This window comes from Canis lupus, chromosome 37 (assembly GCF_048164855.1).
Source record: "Canis lupus baileyi chromosome 37, mCanLup2.hap1, whole genome shotgun sequence".
In the NCBI taxonomy this organism is placed as follows: Eukaryota; Metazoa; Chordata; class Mammalia; order Carnivora; family Canidae; genus Canis; species Canis lupus.
The window spans coordinates 17,347,605-17,370,040 of record NC_132874.1 but is presented as its reverse complement, the minus strand read 5'-3'; the positions used below and the strand labels follow the sequence as shown (position 1 = coordinate 17,370,040).

At 34.7% G+C, this 22,436-nt stretch overlaps 1 long non-coding RNA gene across 8 annotated transcripts in view; it reads left to right on the top strand.

Annotated features, from left to right (window-relative positions):
* The first annotated feature begins 4,694 nt into the window (after positions 1–4,694).
* The window catches only part of LOC140626454 (uncharacterized), a 36,094-nt gene continuing 18,352 nt past the window's right edge, over positions 4,695–22,436 (top strand). For 5 of the 8 annotated variants that reach the window (XR_012025602.1, XR_012025603.1, XR_012025599.1 and 2 more), the window contains exons 1-6: positions 4,704–4,779; positions 8,217–8,396; positions 11,981–12,133; positions 12,937–13,091; positions 18,376–18,516; positions 20,898–21,058. This is a non-coding gene — a long non-coding RNA (uncharacterized lncRNA). Of the gene's footprint in view, positions 4,780–8,216; positions 8,397–9,539; positions 9,599–11,980; positions 12,134–12,936; positions 13,092–18,375; positions 18,517–20,897; positions 21,059–22,436 lie in introns of all 8 variants that reach the window. The other 3 variants (XR_012025605.1, XR_012025604.1, XR_012025606.1) reach the window with 3 other exon arrangements.

Below are 22,436 nucleotides of genomic sequence, written 5' to 3'. Positions count from 1 at the left end.
CAGGCACTGGGAATAAGATCTATATATTTTAAGTAGTTGATTCTTAATCTTACTTAACTATAACCAAGAAAAAGAACTGGTGTAGTGATAAATATAGGGAATGCCAGATACTTATGAAATCTCTTCTCCTACACAATATATCTGATTTTACTTTAACTAAAGGAAGATATCTAAATCTTTAAAAAAATTTTCCCCACTTGACATTTCCTTTTCAATCTGAAACAGGAACATGATTGAAGCAATATTATAATTTGGAACGGATTTCTGTAACACTTTGTTCTTATGCAAAGAACATAAAACTGGCTCAATGTTTTCCAAGGTAAATACGTTTTAAATCTAGCAAAGCTCATGGGAACACAAATTATAATTGAAATTTGTCTAGGTCTAGTTGATTTTTCCAACTATATTAAATAAAGTGATTTTAAAAACCAGTTTCCTCTCTGCTCTTTAAAATAATAATTCAAAAACAAAATGAGAACTGATCTTAGAAACTTTAAGGGAAAGTGAGTTTCCAGTTTTCCACAATTAATCAAAGTTAACGAAGAGTAGCCATTTAGAGTTTCTAGAATCTGTTCCTGATCTTATAAGCCTAAAAATAGGGTAGGACTTGAGTAATATGAACCAAAATCACCTTCAGTTCTAAAATGCAATTATAATAGAAAATCATAAACTTTTCTGACATTTTAAATTCCCTTCTCCATGAATTTATGTATCCTGTATGAAACATGTCCATGGGTGGAGGAGGTCATACTAAGTATTTCAAAGAATTTCCACAGGTATTGATGACAAGATATTGGTAGATATTGAGAGGTAGCTAAGACCTTTCACTCTGAAAGAATTCCTGAGATGGACCTAGGAAAGTGGAATATTTAATAATATGATGAATATATCTATAAGCATTATATTTTCCCTAACCATCATTACACTTTTCCACAGGAGGAACCTGTGCTTTGGAAGATAGTTGGGAGCACTCAATGGGTATCTGAGCTTTGGGGTACACATTCCTTGCAATTTAGGCAATAAAGTTTGCACGTTCTTAGAGGAGCTATCAAGTTAGGTGTCTCACTTTTCCAAAAAGGCAATTTTAACTACTGGTGAAGATTTTCTCCATTGATTTTTAAATAGCTATATAACAACTCCATAATAATAATTTTTTGTGGTTTGCTCCAGTTATTATATTACTTTACTGTGTGTCTCATCTGTAAGTTCACCCTTCAGTACTGGCTCTATGTTAGTATATTAGACTATAGCATCCTACGTAAAACTTGGTCAGAAGAGGGCACAGTAGGGACATAGGAGGAAGAGGATTTCTCCCCCACCCCGGGGAAAAGTGAGCTTTGTTCTAGTGAGCTTTGTTCTGCTGCTACAGGACATGTGGGTGTGACATCAAGTAGTGCACTGCCCCGTCTATACACCCAGAGGGGCAGTCACTCAGGGATTTCATAACCTTGGCCTGGGCTTGGAAATGGCCTTGCTTTTAATCCCTCACCCCCCAGTACAGACACCTGGTGTTCCTGGTGCTCTGCTTGAGCGGTAGGCTGACTCCCATGAGAAACCTCCCACAAACCTTGACTTGCCACACCCCTGAGAGTTGTAGCAGCTTGTGCTCAGCTGCAATCCACAAATTGGTGTTTTATATCTCCTAGAATGGATGTCGAGTACTCTTGGTATCACATTCTCAACAGCACCCCAACTATGTTGGCATGCCTTCCCACAAGCTCAGCTTGCTTACATCCTATTTTCTTCCAGCTTTTAAATGACTGTGGATCAGCTCTGGCCTGGGAATACCAGTAAACTTCTCTACCAGCCATTGGACAGAAATCACACTTTCCCCAGTAAGACCTAAACCTCAGCCTAGGGAGGCAGCTCCACTTTCAACTTTGCCATCCGTGGGTACTCTTTCTCATCCCTAGAAGCCCTTTAGAGTTCTCTTCATATCTTTGTCGTAACTCTTCTTAATTCAATAATTCTTCATTTAACTTCCTCATTTCAAATTACTGAGTGATCTCTCTATCTCTTGATTAGGCCCTGACTAATAATGTTCTAAAAAAGATCTCTAGCTCCTATTCCTTAGAGGGGCACCATATTGTAGTGGAAATATCTCCTACATTGCCATTCACAACTCATACATTGGATCTATCACTTACCAGGAGAACCACCACTCATGGCCTCTCATGAACCTCTAGTACCCTCATTCTTACAATCTACAAAGGAGAGAAGACTGAACAATTTCATGCATGTACATGTCAGTGCAGTAATTATTATATGGTATGTGCTAAATGAATGATAGATAATATATTAGCTAAAGTTGAAAGAAATAAAATTCTAATGAGGTCTTTATACCATAAAGTTTGCTGTTGAGTCATATCTATAAGCATTATATTTTCCCTAACCATCATAGCTACTATGGATATGGGATTTCTTTTAAATTACAAACTCACTACAATTTATTAAGGCATTTTACAGATGCCAACAGAGACTAAATTGAAAAGCAAATGAGGGTAGCCCCAGTGGTGCAGCGGTTTAGTGCCACCTGCAGCCCAGGGCATGATCCTGGAGACCCTGGATTGAGTCCCACATCAGGCTCCCTGCATGGAGCTTGCTTCTCTCCCTCTGCCTGTGTCTCTGCCTCTCTCTCACTCTCTCTCTGCATCTCTATGAATAAATAAATAAAATCTTAAAAAAAAAAGCAAATGATTCTTAAATTTTCTTTTAACCATGGTAAGGATACTTATAGTAAAAACAGAATAATATCAACAGATAGTATCATTTAAAAAATAGATGGTTCTGGGAATTTTATGCTTTCCTTTGAATGAAGCCTGAAAATAATTTTTGGGCAATATTGAATGAAAATGACTATTACAGGGATCCCTGGGTGGTTCAGCAGTTGAGTGTCTGCCTTTGGCCCAGGGTGTGATCCTAGAGTCCTGGGATCAAGTCCCACATCGGGCTCCCTGCGTGGAGCCTGCTTCTCCCTCTGCTTATGTCTCTACCTCTCTCTTGCTCTGTCATGAATAAATAAATAAAATCTTTAAATAAAAGAAAAAAATGATGATCGCAAACAAAAATATCCTACAAACATAACTGACCAAACCTTGAAGAAGTCTCACAACTATTTATTGAAATATCTGAAATAAGACTGTTGCTTTTCTGAATCCAATTCAATTTGTTTTTAGACAGACTTGACATAGAGTGGTTATGAAATAGTGTTCCCTATTAAGGATAATTATAATGGGGCAGCCTGGGTGGCTCAGCGGTTTAGCGCTGCCTTCAGCCCAAGGTGTGATCCCGGAGTCCCGGGATTGAGTCCCACGTCGGGCTCCCTGCATGGAGCCTGTTTCTCCCTCTGCCTGTGTCTCTGTCTCTCTGTGTCTCTCATGAATAAATAAATAAAATACTTTAAAAAAATGATTATAATGTAAACTTCCACTTGGATCCTCCCATTTTTAAGAAGATTTTATGTATTTATTTGAGTGAGAGAGAGAAAGCATGAGCGAGGTTAGGGACAGAGGGACAAGCCAACTCCAGACTGAGCTTGGAGCCCAATGTGGGGCTTGATTACAGGACCCTGAGATCATTACCTGAGCCAAAGTCAAACACTTAACCAACTGAGCCACCCAGGATCCCTTTAGATCCTCTTTTTGAATAAATGACATTATTGTTTTAAACAATAAGTTATAGCTGAATTCATATCTAGATAAAGATACTAAAATATCAAGGTCCAAGAAAATGAAGATTCTACTTTAAAAAAAAAAAAACGTTTTATTGGGTATAACTAAAAGTGACTTCATATAATTCAGAAATGTGGATTATGAAACATATGACCAAATTAAATTTGGATAATTAGCCAGCTACCTAGTTGAAATATACTTGTTTATTCTACTGCCAACATTTCTGGCTCTAGGATCTATTGATTCTGAATATAGTGGTGGTTTTGTTCAATATTATTCTATATTTTCTGATTTTCTTACTCTATCTCCCAACTATGCTGCCCTGAATGACTATACTAAATATAAAAAGAGGTATTATAGAACTTAAAATTTTAGTGTAATAATTTTTCTATGCAAAGAAGCAGAGAAATGAAATGGTAAAAATAAAAACTACTGACTAGTTAAAAAACTTCCAATTCATTAATACATGTTTAATGTGAGAACATTTTATCCAATGAAAGATTTTAAATAAGACTGAGAAAAATACCAGGAAAAAATTAAAGAAGTAAACCTGCATGGACAAGAAGACAGACTGGGTGATTCTCCTTTGATTGATATCCCTGAAAGTAAAATTATGTAAATAAAGGAAAAGAACTTTGGGATGAAGGCCAACTACTCTTCATAGTCATTAAATCAACATAGTGAGTACTATGTGAGTGGCAGTTTGAAATAGTAAAAAGAACAGAGACTTTACAATAAGAAATGTCTGGGTTCATCCTCTTACTTGCTGAATCTTGTTGTTTTCCATCTGTGCAATGGGGGTAATACAAGCAATGTAAGTTTTCTGAAGGTTAAATGAAATAACATGTTCAAATTCTCTACTACTTCTTCTGCCCATGGCTCATATGCAAGACATTGTAACTACTAAATAAAAAAGAATAGTCAACAGTGTCCATCGAAAGATGAATGGATAAAGAAGATGTGGTTTATGTATATTACTCATAATGGAATATGAGTATTCCATTCCATATATTACTCCATAATGGAATATTACTCAGCCATTAGAAACGACAAATACCCACCATTTGCTTCAACATGGATGGAACTGGAGGGTATTATGCTGAGTGAAGTAAGTCAATTCGAGGACAAACATTATATGTTCTCATTCATTTGGGAAATATAAATAATAGTGAAAGGGAAAATAAGGGAAGGGAAAAGAAATGTGTGGGAAATATCAGAAAGGGAGACAGAACATAAAGACTCCTAACTCTGGGAAATGAACTAGGGGTGGTGGAAGGGGAGGAGGGTGGGGGGTGGGGGTGAGTGGGTGACGGGCACTGAGGGGGGCACTTGACGGGATGAGCACTAGGTGTTATTCTGTATGTTGGTAAATTGAACACCAATAAAAAATAAATTTATTAAAAAAAGAATAGTCAATAAATATAGAGTAGAATACCAAATCTAATACATTTTACGGGTTTCCAGATCAGAAGAAAAAAATAAAAGGCAGAATTACTATGATTAGAAACATTTGTCTCTACAACAAACATATCTGAATTTACTTTTTAAGTTGTCAAGTGCTAGAAAATGTTAGCTCTCATTATGAAGATATTTTATTGTCTTGTAGAATGTCCCCGTCAGAAGTCACCTGAAAATCCAAGTAAAATGGTGAAATACCCATTACTTTCATCTATCTGTGGCTTTAAAAAATAATGGAACTGCATGAGTATGACATGAGTCACAGTTCTCTCACAGAGAGGACTAGATTTGTTTAGAAATAAGTAAATAAATATGTCATGACTATCATTTCTTTTCTTTGAGTAGTTTTGGAATCATTTGAATTTTGACAGGTACATAATATGGTAGAGACAGAAGAAATCAAATGATGTTAATAACTCCTCTTCCCCAAATCCTAAAGCTCTTTCCAGCATTTGCTTGATAAGACTCCAAAATTATGCCTCAAATAGGGAATCTATGGCTTACAAAAAAAAACCTAGATTCATTCATTCATTCATTCATTCATTCATTTCAATAAACATTTATTAACTCTCCACCTTGTACTATAGATTGGAGATACATCGCTGGTAAAAGTCAAGCCCTTACCAAATAGAGCTTGCATTCCGGAGCTGGGGGTAAGGGGAGAAGATGGAGAGTGGGACAGAAAGTCCAGGATAAAACTCTCTCAAGCTTATGAACACTAATAGGAGAAGATATTGAGCAGCATTTTTCACTTGATCAGAAGCAACTGAATGAAATAAAATCTCTTTAAACCTCTAAGAACAGAGAAAACACTGGTGCATCTTCATTCCATCGCTTACCCTTATTAAGTCCAAGGCATGTATTTAGAGTTGAAAACCTCTTTACTATACAGTCTTTCTAACCTTTCAGCCCAGCTCAGTCAGGCTTTTTCTTTTTCTTTCTAAGATTTTATTTATTTATTCATGAGACATAGGCAGAAGGAGAAAAAGGCTCCCAGCTGTGAACCTGATGTAGGACTCGATCCCAGGACCCTGGGATCATGACCTGAGCCAAAGTCAGATGCTCAACCACTGAGCCACCCGGGTGCCACAGATGGACTTCTTTTTAATAAATATATTACAGGATTGCTAGCACATGTATTCTCTTATTGTCTTCCAATAATGTGGTAAAATAAGAAAGAATTGCCTTATAATAATATGTATTGTTCAACAGGGGTGATATGGGATTGGCACCAAGGAGTTCTTTTGTTAATCATTAAATGCCTCTTCCTACACTACAACATCTGGAAAAGGGTAGAAACTCTGAAGCAGCTTCATGGAAGGATACATCTCAATGAATGTGCTCCAGGAATACTTGCATATTTTTCACTGTTAAGAAGATAAGATCCCTGCTAGCAGAAAATTTCAATGTGTTAATACTACAAAATTCATATAGGTGTATCTTTCATATTCCAAGGATTTGAAATATTTAAAAATATTAGTCAGTAAAAATATATTGTTATATGAAATATTGGGAAGAGTGGTATTCTCAAAAGATTTGGTTGATCACAAAACCAGGGTATTTACTACCTTTTCTTGATTTTTCTATCCTGAAATAAAATCTTTACTGGGATATTTATCTGAAACTGAAGTCATTTGATGAAAATTTCCTTTTATGGTCAAAATAGCACAAAAGATGATTATGCAGAGTTGTATGGATGTAAGAGAGAGAATCTGAGGGCGACAGCTATATGTAAGCTAAAGATATTCTAGTCTAAGAATATTAATTAACAAGGCTCATCATTTTTTAGAGTGATGGGAGTTTAGTTTGGAGAGACAAAAAAATGTAAAAAATTCAGGATGTAAAGTGTATCATAAATATGAATATCTACATAAAATCATATGCACATGAGTGTAAAAGGGATCTTTAAACGAAATAATAGATTTTTTATATTTTTGTAGATATTATAGAGCCTTGACTATTAAAAACCAAAATTTTCATTTTTATGACAAAATTATTGTAGCTGTCCCAACTAGACTGCCCTCTAGATAATAAAGACTCAAATAAAACACAGAAAAGTAATTTTGTAGATAAAACACTAACATTTTTAGCCTTTATACCTTGAAATATTATCAAATGATGTGTTATTTTGAGAGCAACTTTGTCTATCTTTGGGTTAAAGCTAACACTATTCCTAGATCATCAAAGTTTACATGAAGCCATTGTCACAATGAATGGGATCATTTTTACTGTATTCACTATTCAAACGGTGACATATCATTCACAAGATTAGATAACCCTAGCCACATTGTATTCAGTTTCATGATTAAGTAGAATATTATAATTTGGCATCACTTGCAAATTACATGTTTAGATTCATTCAAAATAGTGAAGCATATAATTAAAGCTGCATGTTCTTTTTTGTAAGATTTTCCTCACTTATATGATGCAAACTTCGCTCGAGATGTGTTAGTACCAGTTAGATGGATTGTGCAATGACACATGGACATTGTCTCTACCTGAGGCATTTTAGTCACAAGCCACATTCTTCTATATTCATAATCTCTAGGACATTTTTTGAAATAAGATATTCTTCCTCTGCCTTACATTATACATATATCTCAAGATTCTACTAGTGTTCCTGGTAACTAGATTGGTGTTTCAAATATTTTTGATTTGGAAAAAAACAGACCAGTGTGTGTTGAAGTCATAAAATAAATGTAATTCTAGCAAATCTTATGTTTTTCCTGACTCACAAAAAACTGAAAATATGTCCTTTTAGGAAAATAAAATACCAAGGTGCAGCCTAACAAGATAAAAGTTAAGACAATTCTGTATTAATATTTGTTTTGTAGTTATTGGTGAAAGTTAGTGACAAATGTATATAGTTATTATTTTTCTTAATGTAAGAAAGTCTAAGACTGCAGTCACAAATGAACCCTGTGGTCTCAGTAGAACAGAACAGCGAGCATTGATATCTTGTTCTTATTGTAATAGATGTAGGTCCAACAATCAGCAACCATCTCCCCCTTAATCAGTGAGTCAGGTTTGTCACCCCTTCCACCATGTGACTCAGCCATCACTAGTTCTTTTTCTTCTGACTTTCAGAATTGCAGACAAGACTATAGGGAGATCATATTCCATACATGACAGTTATCTTCAGAAGTGGTTTATATCATTTATAACCACGTTCCATTGGCCTGAACTAGTGCCGTGGTCCCATTCTCTCAATACAAGGTCAGCTGAGAAACAAGTTTCCTATGGCCTCAGGAAGAAGAAATGGGATTGGTGAGCATCTGATTTGTCCCTGCCAAAGTGCATATCTATTTTAAAATTCAAAAAGTTGTAATCTATTGCACCCATTTAGTCTATCACAGAGTTGAGTTCGGGTTATTGATGCTTCAAGAAAAATTCAATACAAATAGGAAAATCTACATACAAATGTGTGTTTCTTTTTCTTTCTTTCTTTTTTTTTTTTGTGTGTGTGTGTTTCTTTTTCTTTTTCTTTCTTTCTTTCTTTTTTTTTTTGTGTGTGTGTGTGTGTGTGTGTGTTTCTAATGGCATTGGACTACAGGTAGACCTAGTCTATTCTTTTAAAATAACCACAAATGATTACCTGTATCAGTCTATCATTTCTTCTATCTTTTCAAATTACAAACACTAATTAGAAACATTCTTGAACATATTTTTTCATGCAGATTTTCAAAACTATTTTTAGGTTTATCATCTTGGTCTAATGATATGCACATATTAAAATTTTGAAGATATTGCTTATTTTCTTTACAAGTAAGTTACATCAATTAACATCCTCCCAACAAGTTACATTGATTAACGCCCACCAACATCCTCAAAATAGTCTAGATAACACTTTGTTTTATCAAATGGCTTCCTTAATAGATACAATTATGTATTTATATTTTACATTTGGATTGGCATTATAAAATTATGACCAATTTTAGCATTTCTCATGTGTACATTAACTATTGATCTCTTCTTAAAAATTATTCCTACGTGGTTTGCTTATTTTTGAATATTTATTATTTTGTCTACTGAGTACATGTGTATTCTCTTTCATCCTATACACATGCACATATGCATGTATTTATAACTGAATAATTTTATTCAATAGTTGATTTATTAATTTGTAAATAACCTTTATTAAAGATTATTGTTAGCCGTCTTTTTGTCCTATGTGTAATAATTTCTCTTATTTTATTATTTTAAGTATGATTTTGTTTATGGCTTCTTGACCTACAATAATGTTTAATTTTCTGAGAATTTATCAGTGTTTTCACTATATATAATTAGAATATTGTTACCTGATTAAAAAAAACAAACAACGTCCTTGCCCCAAGGTTTTTCTTTCAGTAACATGTAGCCTTGAAGTATTTTTATGATTTAATGTATTTTTTTTTTAAATTGACTATGGAGACATCAACACTGTATTATAGGATAAGGGAATTCTGGAGGCATCTTCTCACAATTTTAAGGTAACTTTTATTTTATTAAAAATATACCCATCTGCGTCTGTCTTGACTTTCTATTCTCCCTGCGGAGCTGTTCATTTACCATCACTAAACTGTTTTGGTTTTTATAAGTCTGCCATACATTTAATACCTGGCAGATGAGTCTCTGCTCACTAATATTACTGTTTGGGGTCTTGTTCACTGTTCTTTAAAATTTGTTATGAAAGAAAAACACTAAGGACAATTTTACTTACAATATCAATGTGTATATTAAACTGGGAATATCATATTTGGAATCAAAAACTGTTAAATTACATATTTTGTGTTGAATTGTTAGATGTAATTTTAAAAAAGACCATATTTTATGCAATCTGAATGTAAACTTTATAAAAGTATGTATGCAAATTTTATTGTATATTCTGCTTCAATATCTTACAAATATTTCCATCCAAAAATAAATTTATTTTTAAAGTCCAACTTCTAGGAGTGCCTTGGGTTGCTCAGTCAGTTAAGTGTCCAACTCTTGGTTTCAGCTTGTATAGTGATTGCAGGGTTGTGGGATGCAGCCCTGTGGCAGGCTCTGTACTCAGTACAGAATCTTCTTGAGATTCTTTCATCATCCTCCCTCCTCCTCTGCTCCTCCCCCTGCTTGTGGGCACTGTCTTTCTCTCTCCCTCTAAAATAAATAAATAAATAAATTAATTAATTAATTAATTAAATTTAAAGAAATTAAAAATAAAGTCCAACTTCTATTTCTTCAAAGTGATCACATCTTTTATGATCTTTCTAATAACTACTTGGGTTTTTATTATTTTTCCTAGCAAATATATTACAAGTGATTTCGTCCATTTTCTTTCTTTTGGGATAACATAAAAATCCTTTTTCCTTAAGAAAGATCATTGTTTTCCTTTTCAGGATATGTTTGTACTGTTCTATGTTATAGCTTTAGCTTAGTATTTCATGAACAAACTCATCATTTATTGGCTTTTATTAAAGATTTGTCAGCAAGCCATGTTTCTTCTGGCTAGCTCTCTTTGATAAAGGTACTATTGAATACAAAGACAACTTATTCCTATTCATCAGGAAGCTTCCTTATTTCCTTTAGATCTCCAGGTCCTCTTTATAGAAAGTCTCCTTCCTATTTCCATCTGCTTTCCCTTCTCTACCTCTTTTATTCATTTTCATTCTAGCAAGGGAATTATGGGCTCAGCATTTATTTTTTTTTTAAAGACACATTTTATTTTATTTTTTTTAAGTTTTTTAAAATTTATTTATGATAGTCACAGAGAGAGAGAGGCAGAGACATAGGCAGAGGGAGAAGCAGGCTCCATGCACCGGGAGCCCGATGTGGGATTCGATCCCGGGTCTCCAGGATTGCGCCTTGGGCCAAAGGCAGGCGCCAAACCGCTGCGCCACCCAGGGATCCCATGGGCTCAGCATTTAATGCTACAAAGTTATTTCTTCACTTTCATTAGGATATTTTTCTCCAAAAATAAGGAAAAGAAAGAATGTCATAGATTATTTTTCTCCTTCCTTTCCATAGAGGAAAGGTGGAGAGAAAAAAACATAATAATTGTTATAATAAATATGAAAATACTCTCATATGTAAATGTAAGGATACAAAAATAGGAAGTCTTTATGACAATAAGATTTAGCTTCATGAGAATTCTTTACTGTGGTTAGGGTTATAATCCTTGGTATCTCAGGCTCTGAACGTTAAGACAAAGAGTACATGACAACTTTTCAATGAGAAGCTGAGTGGAATTGAAATTGCTGAGATTAATATTGCTAGGAACATAAAAACCAAGTTTTTGTAGTTGTATCTCTACTGAAGATGCTGTATATATGTCTTGCTCCAGCTACAGTGAAGGTTGACAGATAATAACTCACAGCTATTCCATTCTCTAGAGAATCTCCCTGGACTGTTACACTGGGAGTCTGTGTTACCCTACAATTCTTTTGAAGGTGATGAGCTGATCCTGGCTGGGAACTGACAAGCTTGGCTATTATAAGAGTCCCATAACACTCTTGCCTGAAATTTGAACTAATACTGTGATATTTAGTTTCAGGAGATGTTTGTACTGTTCTATGAGCTTCCCATGGGATAAACCTCAAACTGGTCTCCAGCTAGGGCTATATTCTTGCTAGACTGCTTTCCTTGCCTAGTCTTGATACCTTGAATCTACTTTTCCTGAGATCCATCTCTGATTAAACACAAGGGAATCTATGAAAGACAGTTACTTTTAAGGCCTTCGATGGACCCATACCTTCATTAGTTATGTCTTCCTACGTTTACTTTAAGTTTGGCCTATTGTCTAGCTTTGGCTGATATAAACCATAATGCAAAGAGAAGTTTGAAAAGCCTTCATGCAATGGAATGTGTCTTCTTTGAATGCTTCTTTTTAGAACCCAGTTGCCCTCTGCAAGAAGCCCAAACCACATGGAGAAGTCAAGCGGAAGAGAAATGAGTCATCTTCAAAAGCTTCCCAGAGCTTGTGGTAGCCAGCTAGTACCAACTGCCACCAGGTGCAGGAGCCACCTTGGATTTCAAGTTATCAGGTGACATCACAGGAACAAAAAATCCACCCATCTAATCACAGAAACCCCAGAGGAAGATGAAAAATATTAAAATAGTCACTGTTCTGTGTATGGTATAAGAAAGTGGTCCAGTTTCATTCCTCTGCATGTGACTGTCCAATTTTCCCAACACCATTTGTTGAAAACACTGTCTTTTTCCAGTGGATATTCTTTATTTCTTTTCCTAATATTAGTTGACCATAGAGTTGAGGGTCCATTTCTGGGTTCTCTGTTCTGTTCCATTGATCTATTTGTCTGTTTTTATGCCAGTCCCATATTGTCTCTAATGATTACCGCTTTGTAATACAGTTTAAAGTCCAACATTGTGATGTTTATAGCTTTGGCTTTCTTTTTCAACATTATTTTTACTATTTCAGGTCTTTTCTGGTCCCATACACATTTAAGATTGTTTGTTCCAGCTCTATGAAAAATGCTAATGGGGGATCCCTGGGTGGCGCAGCGGTTTGGCGCCTGCCTTTGGCCCAGGGCACGATCCTGGAGACCCAGGATCGAGTCCCACGTCGGGCTCCCGGTTCATGGAGCCTACTTCTCCCTCTGCCTGTGTCTCTGCCTCTCTCTCTCTCTCTGTGACTATCATAAATAAATAAAATAAAATAAAAAAAAGAAAAATGCTAATGGTATTTTGATAGGGATTGCATTGAATGTGTAGATTGATTTGGGTAGCATAGATATTTTGACAATATTTGTTCTTCCAACCCATGAGCATGGAATGTGTTTTTTTGTGTCATCCTCAACTTCTTTCATAAGTGTTCTATATTTTTCAGAGTACAGATCAATAAAGATCTAGTCAGTAAATGGGCAGAAGACATGAACAGACATTTTTCCAATGAAGACATACAAATGGCCAACAGACACATGAAAAAATGCTCATCATCACTTGGTACCAGGAAAATACAAGTCAAAACCACAATGATATAAGGTACCACCTCACACTAGTGGAGGTAGTATGGTAAAAATGGTGAAAATTAACAACTTAGGAAGCAACAGATGTTGATGAGGATGCAGAGAAACAGGAAACCTCTTATACTGTAGGTGGGAATGCATACTGGTGCAGCCACTCTGGAAAACAGTATGGAGGTTCCTCATAAAGTTAAAAATAGAGCTACCCTATGACCCAGCAATTGCACCAGTAGGCATTTATCCAAAGGATATAAACACAGTGATTCAAAGTGGCCTATGCACCCCCATGTTTATAGTAGCTGTTGTCCACAATAGCCAAAATATATGGAGAATGTCCAGATGTCCACTGACATGAAGACATGCCATAATTATGAATACATGCTATTATGAATGAAGACATGCTATGTATTATTTATATATATATGTGGAATATATATATATATAAAGCATATATATTATATATGTGGGATATTACTCAACCATCAAAAAAAGAATGAAATCTTGCAATTTGTAATGACGTGGATGGAACTAGAGGATATTATGCTAAGCAAAATAAATCAGTCAGAGAAAGACAAATACCATGATTTTACTCATGTGGAATTTGAGAAACAAAACAGATGAACATGGGGAAGGGAAAGAAAAATAAAATAGGAAAACAGAGAGGGATACAAATCATAAGTGACTCCCAACTAAAGAAACAAACTGAAGGTTGCTGGAGAGGAGTGGGTGGGGGATTGGGTAACTGGTAGATGGCCATTAAGGAAGGCACTTGAAATAATGAGCACTCTGTGTTGTATGTAACCAATGAATCACTAAATTCTACCTCTGAGACTAATAATGCAGTATATGTTAATAAAATTGAATTCAAATAACAATCTAAAAAACAAAGAAATAAAATAAAATATCCACTGTTATGAGCCACTAAGCTTAAGAGTAACTTGTTACATAGTAATAAGCAACTGAAAAAGGAACCAACTTAAAAAAATCACCAAATTTGAACAAATGGGTTCATAGTGTAATATTTTCATTATGCTGTAGTAGAACCTGTTCAATTACTCCCACTTTATCCTGTAATAAATCCTCCTACTCACCAAAATCCATGTATATTCATTTCTCTTCTACACAGGGCTGGCTAGATGTCCTGATTTCTTTTTATCACTATTGCTTGCCAGTCATTTCAGTGAGTCATCGCAGGTTATGACACTTTTCACATTTAATTTCTAAAACTTGCAATTACTTTATTTATACTACAAAGCATCTTGGCCTGACTCTTAAAAGTGAGCACTAAGGTATATACTCATTTCAATGTAAAGTGGTTATCTAATGCCAATGTCTCACGGAGGGTGAGTACTAATGATTGTAGTTAGGGCGTGGTCAGCTTCACTTCTAAAATGGCACTTACTGGTCACATCTTTGTGTTTGGTTAAACAACAAAAACTTGGCACTTGGAACAATCTATATTTTTATTAGACTCTTTTTTTTTTTTTTTTTTTTTTTTAATTTTTATTTATTTACGATAGTCACAGAGAGAGAGAGAGAGAGAGAGACACAGGCAGAGGGAGAAGCAGGCTCCATGCACCGGGAGCCCGATGTGGGATTCGATCCCGGGTCTCCAGGATCGCGCCCTGGGCCAAAGGCAGGCGCCAAACCGCTGCGCCACCCAGGGATCCCCTATTTTTATTAGACTCTTACATTTCTTTTCTGGATTATAGAGTCATTATTATTCCTAAACATTTTTAAGATAGTAAGTCAGTCATACGTATATGTTCTTTTTCTTAATGAACTATTCAATACTAAAAAAAAAAAAAAAAATCATCCCTGTTACATTAAGAATTCTAATAGATTTATGAACATTTTAATATACAAATACATGCATCACTCTATAGCTATTTATATTTCAGAAACACACATGTGTGTATGTATGTGCATATAGAATGGTATACAATTAAATACATAAATATTAAGAGATGGATAAACATTTTTTGCTACTTCATACAACTATTTCTTTCCCACTATATCCAAATATATCTAATATGTTACCTGGTATTCGGGGAGTGAATATAGCTTGTAGAGCTCCAATAACATTAATAATCTACACATCTAAACACTGAACAACAAAGTGCTTAGGAACAGAGACTCACTATGAAATCCTTTCTTAACCAGAAGTTGACTAGTAAACAAGTCTTTAGACATGTTTCTTTCCCTCTGACAAAGCTTCTGTTACATTATCTTGTCAACTTGTATGAAGTTCAGATGGATCAATACTCCATAGGTCACTTCTAAGGAACACCTGGCCCTCCAGGAGGTGACATGTTAATTAACATAGATAGCATTCTTTTTCTTAATGTACAAATGCTTAAATTTTAGTGTCTTTTGGATTCTTTAGTCTCTGTTTTAATACTTTTGTGAACCTGAGGTTCAAACCAGCCAAGAAACCTAGGAAAATGTAATAATTTTGGAAATGTTGATATGACATTTTGGCTAAAGAAAAAATGCAAATTTTCCCTTTGATCTCACTTGACCTTTTTCCATTCCTAGCTCACCATATAAGTATGGTGTGTGTTTCTGAGTGTTAAAGTAGATATTCTGTAACTTGGTTCGGTTTTAGAAAATACAGCAAAAGGCCTTATCCAGTAGTAAACTTGCACCTTGATGATTTCTTAAGCCAGAATGTCAGGATTTGGCCAGTTTACAGATCTTCAGGGCTGAAGCAGTCCAGAATCAGTAAGCACAACTCATTGTGACAAAAAGTGCCTTTAGTGTAACCAGAAAGCGTTTGCCTCCCCGATTAGCAGCACCAGACAGAAAAAGGTCCTGACCTTCAATAAATTATTGCTTAAAATATTTTACTGCAGCTTTGATTGATAGAGATTTTGTAAATAATGCACACATCAGGGGGTCCTCGTCCACTTACTTTCACATGCATTTGCAATCATTTTTTTTTGTAAGTCAGAGCTAATTTTATTCCAAAAAAAATTGTGAACACTATTTCCAAGAGGGAAACACTTAATGCTAAGCATTTAAGTGAACACTTATTTACTTTTACAGACGTAATTTACTTTTGATTTGGAAGTTTTCACATTCCTCTCCCAACATAAGCAACAAATGTTAGAGATATAGAAATTAGAAAAAAAAAATGTTAGCCATCCATTTTTTCTTCAGCATAAAGGATATTGGTCCTTTGTGTTAATTTGTTCCTGTACTTATACTTTGTTACTTTGGGAAAGTTATCTAGATGTTATGATTACATGTTGGGTCCTTGTCCTATTTTTTTAAGATTCTTTTTAGAAGTCCAAAGCTAATCTTATTCCAAATAAAATGTGCAATTGATTGTTTTTAAAGAGGAAAGTAACTTTCATACACATACATAGTTACGTGTAATATGTCCATTGCTTACATAGCAAAGAGAAAACTTGTGAATAAGTATATATATAATAGGGAATTATAAGCCTTTTATCTATATATGTGTAAGTGTATTTTTGACTATTTTCCATTTTTATGCATAGTTATATACATGTAGAAATATATCTCAATCTGTAATCTAAACACAGTGATATATACACAGATATACATCTTTACAATATCAAAAGATGCAATGGTAGATGTTAAACAAAATATAATTTTTATTCTCTTCACAAATATGTAATCACAAGGAAATATTTTAAATATATTAAATTTTAATTAAAAAGCTATTTTTCTTCTTAAGATAGGAATGCTTGACTCCATATTAAAGTTCAACATCATTTTTGCCACTTTGAAACTTTAAAAAAGCTCTTCTCTACACTTAAAAATGGCAATTTCATTCACTTTTATTATGGCTTATGAAGATCAAAATTCATTTGATATAAGTAGGAATTCTGTGATGTGACATCTTATATTTTAGGAAGTCAACCTAGAAACAAAATACTTGGTTTTTTGGATTGAGATAAAACAGTGTTTAAGTTCCTTGACTTTCTCAATTAATTTAGAGCCATTGTGGCTCAACCGAATTTAAACCTATTTGGTTTTGCCCCATCACTTTTTTGTAAGATTTATATTTTTAGCAAACATCTTTCTCTATTTTTTTAACTCATTAAATTAATTAATTACAATATTCCACACTTAATTTCAGCACATAATTTCTAAGAAGGTTGTCCTTTAAGAAAGCAATGCCCTCACTTAACCCCACACTCCTTCTTTTTCCCTTGGAAATAAAAGTAATTAAATAAACCATTACTTATTTAAAAATCATATAATCCAAGGAAAATAGAATGTGAAGTTAAAACTGATGTTTAATGATGTTGATGCTATTAGCAAATTAAAAATCCTGAAAACCTTACTTAAACTTTCTGAGATTCAGTTTCCTCAGTTACAGTAATAACAGAATCCCCAAATGGTGATAATAATGTACAGTATTGTTTTAAAAATGTTACATTTCTTTATCCTTCAAAATTACCATCACTCTTCTGTTTCATAGGATTATAAAAGACTTTCTTTTGCCTTTTTTAAATTGGCAAATTTTTATTCTAATCCCTGAAACTCAAAGAAGTAATAGCATAGAGGATGCCGCTTTTCCTTTCTATCTATGCTGCTAAAGCAGGAAGTTGTAAGTTTTATTCATGATTAATATCACTAATAATTGATGATATGTGAACTAAAGGAATGCAGCTATATTAACAATGCATTAAAGAGCAATAGTGCTCCAGGTTAGAATGAGATATATACTCGTGAAATACTGGCAAAAGCTTTTATTTGAACAACACTTCTAAAAAATATTTTATCAATAAGTGCCATGGACCTTCAAAGAGTCTGTATCCTTTATCTTCCCCACTGTATCCATCATGATTCTACTTCAAGGAACATATCCTAATAAAATAATGATTAAAGATACAAAAGGTTCTGTAAAATGATATTTATGAGAATATTGCTCAGTATGCCCAAAACTTGGAAACAGAAGCTATCTAGCATAACTGGATTATTAAAATAAATGATGGTCCATCTATATGCCAGAAATTTACTTAGTCATTTAAAATGTTTTCCCTCCCAAAAAAGTAGAAGGGATAAATGCTCATGGTATTAGGGTTAAGTCTTTTTATTTTTTTAAAGATGTATTTATTCATTTGAGAGAGATATATAAAGAACTAACATACATTTGTTTCACCTTACAAAGAAGGAAGATGACCAAAACCACTATAGGCATTGACATTTTTTCTCTATTAATACGTGCTAATTCTAATGGCATTTGACATAAAAATTAATTTCTCCTAAGCTCAATATGCTACCAAGAATACATAATCCTCTATGTTTTGTTTTGTTCTGTTTAGTTTTTCACTGTGAATCATTTCCAGCCAATTCTAGACATAACTCCATGAAGGTCTTCCAACTTCGTCAGAGAAGCACAAATGAGCTTAATACTTTTCCAAAAGTCAATTAATAGCTACTTATCCTCGCTTTCCTCATATAAGGTAATAGAGGAATTTGAGATTTCAAGAGTGGCACAGTTTAGGGGATTTTTTTGAAAGATTTTTTTGTTGTTGTTTTTAATTTGAGAGAGAGAAAACAACAGACAGAGCAGGAGTGGGGGGGGGGGGGGAGAGGCAGAGGGAGAGGCAGATCTCCCACCGAGCAGGAAGTCTGATGTGGGGCTCCATCCCAGGACCCCAGGATCATGACCTGAGCTGAAGGCAGATGCTTAACCAACTGAGCCTCCAGGTGCCCCTTGCACAGTTTCGATGAGCAGAGTTCTGGTCTAAGCGAAGCTGGGAAACATGGATCTCACCTCTTGAAATCTTGGTCAGCCTTTTTTTGTAAAACATAGGAGCTGAGACTTCCTTCTCAGATGTAGACTTTCCTTTATTCATACTTTCCTTAGAATACTGTTTACCAGAATGTTGGATATTGGAATCACCCGAGGGTCTTGTTACACCTTCAGTGCCTGGCTTCCACTCCCACGTATTCTGATATCATTGCCCTGGGGTGCCACCTGGGCATCAGGAGTTTTTAAAGTTCCCCAAAAGATGCTAATGCACAGCAGAGTTTGAAGTTAGAAAAAGGAGCAATTAGGTGTGGACTCCCAACCATCCCAGTGTGATGTGGAAGGCAGAAGAAAGACAGTCTTTCAACAAAAAAGTAATTATTTAAAGCAACGGAATTCCTTTAAAATGTTCTATTCAACTCTGCAAAGTAAAACTGACTATTCCTTTTACAGATAATAAATGTCTATCTGAGAGGATACATGGGAAACTGTACTTAAATTAAAATAGAAAAAGGTGATATTTTCCCATTTGCTACTTTAAAATGGTCATTAGTGGAGTGCCTGGGTGGTTCAGTCAGTTAAGCATCTGCCTTCAGCTCAGGTCATAATCCTGAGGTCCTGGGATCGAGCCCCACATCGGGCTCCCTGCTCAGTGGGGAGCCTGCTTCTCCCTCTCCTCTCTGCTTATGCTCTTTCTCGCTGCCTTTGCTTCTGTCTCTCAAATAAATAAATGTTAAAAATATTTTTAAAAATTAAAAAAAAATAAACTAGAATACATTAACCAGGATATATGGGCAGGCGCTGTTACTGACATAGAAGATCTAAAAAAATGATGGATACAGATGGAAAATGTTGATGCTTTAATGAATGCAAAACTAAAAAAAAAAAAATTCAAACTTCAATTCTTTCTGGGATGACATGTAAAGATGATTAAGGCATGACTCTCCTTGGGAAAGAAAGAAGAAGAAATAGATGAACATAAAGATAAAAATAGTAATAAAATTAACAATAGGAAGAACAAACAGGCCTGTGCTAAGTACTCTACGTGCATTATCTCCTTTCATCTTGATGATAATCCTGTGAGTTAGGAATGATGAAATTAAGGTTCAGAGAGTTTGAATTGATCTGCTAAAGGTTACAAGGCTAAGTGTCAAAGAGGGGGTTTAAATACAGGTCTTTCTTAGTATAGAAACTGCAATGTAATGACCTAAGCTATAGGTAAGTCCATGTATGTCTTTACTGAGCACATATCATATGAAAAGCTCTCTGCCACGCTTGGCAGACACAGCGAGAGACAAGCCTATAGCATATAATCTAAGACAAGATTGTTAGTAATGAAGTGGAAGAAAGATTTTCCTAAATATCCTTCACAGATTATAGAAAGTTCATTTTCGAGTGGTAGAGAAAAGGTGCTTTTTCTGGGAGACAGAAAGAAAGAGAGATTGAGATTATTTATTCATATTCTGGACCCAGTTTATTTCTGGAAATATTTCAGTGTGTGGCTGAACAGAGTTCACCTTTCTTTTTTTTTTTTTTTTTTTCTTTTCAAATTTGTTCTGATGAGCCAACAATAGTAGCAGAGGTCAAATCCTATTCCTAATTGGCACTTCCTGACAAAATGCTTCTCTTAAAAAAATATAAATTCAGAACACTGATTAGGAAGTGAGGGATTGTGGTTTCCCTTCTCCTGGCTGTCACAAAGCTGCTTGTGTGGCTTGTGGCTTGGAAAGAGTTACCAACTTAGAGGGTCTTTATTCCACTATCTTTAAAAATAGAAAAGCACGTGGCTGATCTATTCCATTGCATGATGACTCCGCTCATTTGTTAAGATAGCTTTCACAGAAAATGATCCAAGATTATAATAATATTGTAAAATATGACGTGGGTGCCAAAAATATATATATAATTTACTTTTTGATACAAGGTTAATCTCAAAACTGGCCTTAGCAATCAAACCCACTCCATCTCCTCATTTTCACAATGAGAAATCAAGTCCACAGAAATGAAGGGACCAGCCCACACTCACAAGCTAGTTGATGTCACAGTGCACGGGCCTTCTGATAGTCTAATAGTTTTTTTTTTTTTTTTCAGCATACTCCTCTCCTGCTATGAAATCTTAAACTTCTCCATAGAAGCTCAAGGAATGAGCACTGGGAGATGAAAATAGCAGACAGGATTCTGAGATCCACGTTGGACCATGCTTGAAAAAAAATGCTTTGTCTTTAACTAGAACTCAGAATGAGTCTCTGAAGGCAAGTGAGATGCAACAAAGAAGGAAATCTGTCCAAAAGGGCACATTTACAACCCTAAACTCCCACTCAGATCACTACCAGACCCTTTAGGGTGCTTTTGCTTGCATATAACAGAAAACACGTTTAGTTTACTCAAAAAAGTAATATTAGAGAAAGTCGGGGCAGGTATAGAAAATGTAGTCTTATTTGAGAAGTAAGAGTAGAAATTGCATTTTTTTAAAAAGTAGAATTATGATACTAAATGTCTTCTTAGACACTATATATTTTTATTTCCATTTTCCACCCAAAAGAAAATCTGAATCAATTTGGGCTGTGAAGTATTTTGAGACTTTATTTATTCTTTATGCAATAAGCTTTCATTCCTGTTGTTTTCTTTTCCACATCTGCTCCACGTTTTTAAAAGAAAAAATTCTTTCCAGTAGCTGCACACAGTTAGGTAGTGGTCAACTAGCACGAGGTTCTAGCTAGGCACGTTATATCTTTTTTCCTTCCTCTGCATTGATTTCAACAACTCAGGTTTTATTTTAAGAATGCAAAAAGAAATCAATCATTAAGTCGTTTTAATTTCTGCGGTTGAATTCACAAAATTTGATGTTTAAAAAACTGAGGATGCATTTTGATGTTTCCTCATGTAAATGCATATATCATGTAAACACATTTGAATACAGTATATGGACTGTTGTTTCCTTTTTAATTATTAAACGTCTAATAATAGTTATATTTTGGGCTTCCATGTGCCAAAGTGCTTTCATGTGCAATATCCTGTAATTTCGAATCTTCTTCTTCTTCTTTTTTTTTTTTTTTCTTAATTTCGAATCTCTGTCAGCATTTCTGAGTCATTTTTCTCAGTCTCCAATCTGTCTTTCAACTACTCTGGTCTTTGTCTAACATCTGACTCATCTGCTTTCTGAATTCTTTCATGAGCTTTCACTGTAAGTTAAGAAATAGTGTGGTATATGTGTTATGCCCTATTTACCAACATTTTTATGCAAGTGGATTAATTTAAATGCTGGGCTATTGTGAAAAGGATGACATGAATTTTTCCTTTTCTTAAGGTTTTCAATATTTTTAAAAAATGGGAATTGTTGTAAGATAAAAAAAGAAGAAACTTAATCCTTGATGTTGCTTTTCGTAGGACTGGAAAAAGTTTCTCTGGCAAAAATCTGGTAATATTTTGTTTGAAATACAATTCAGCCCTATGCAAATATGGGTCCCTAAATGTATATTTCCTCATTAACACCAAGTCATGGAACTCCTCATGAAAATATGATTTTTTTTTTAATTTTGAAATTTTATTAATCGTTGCTCCCTGTGTCTCCCACTGCTCCCATAATCACCTTCCTTTGAAAAGTGAGGATGGACAGTTGACACACATTTT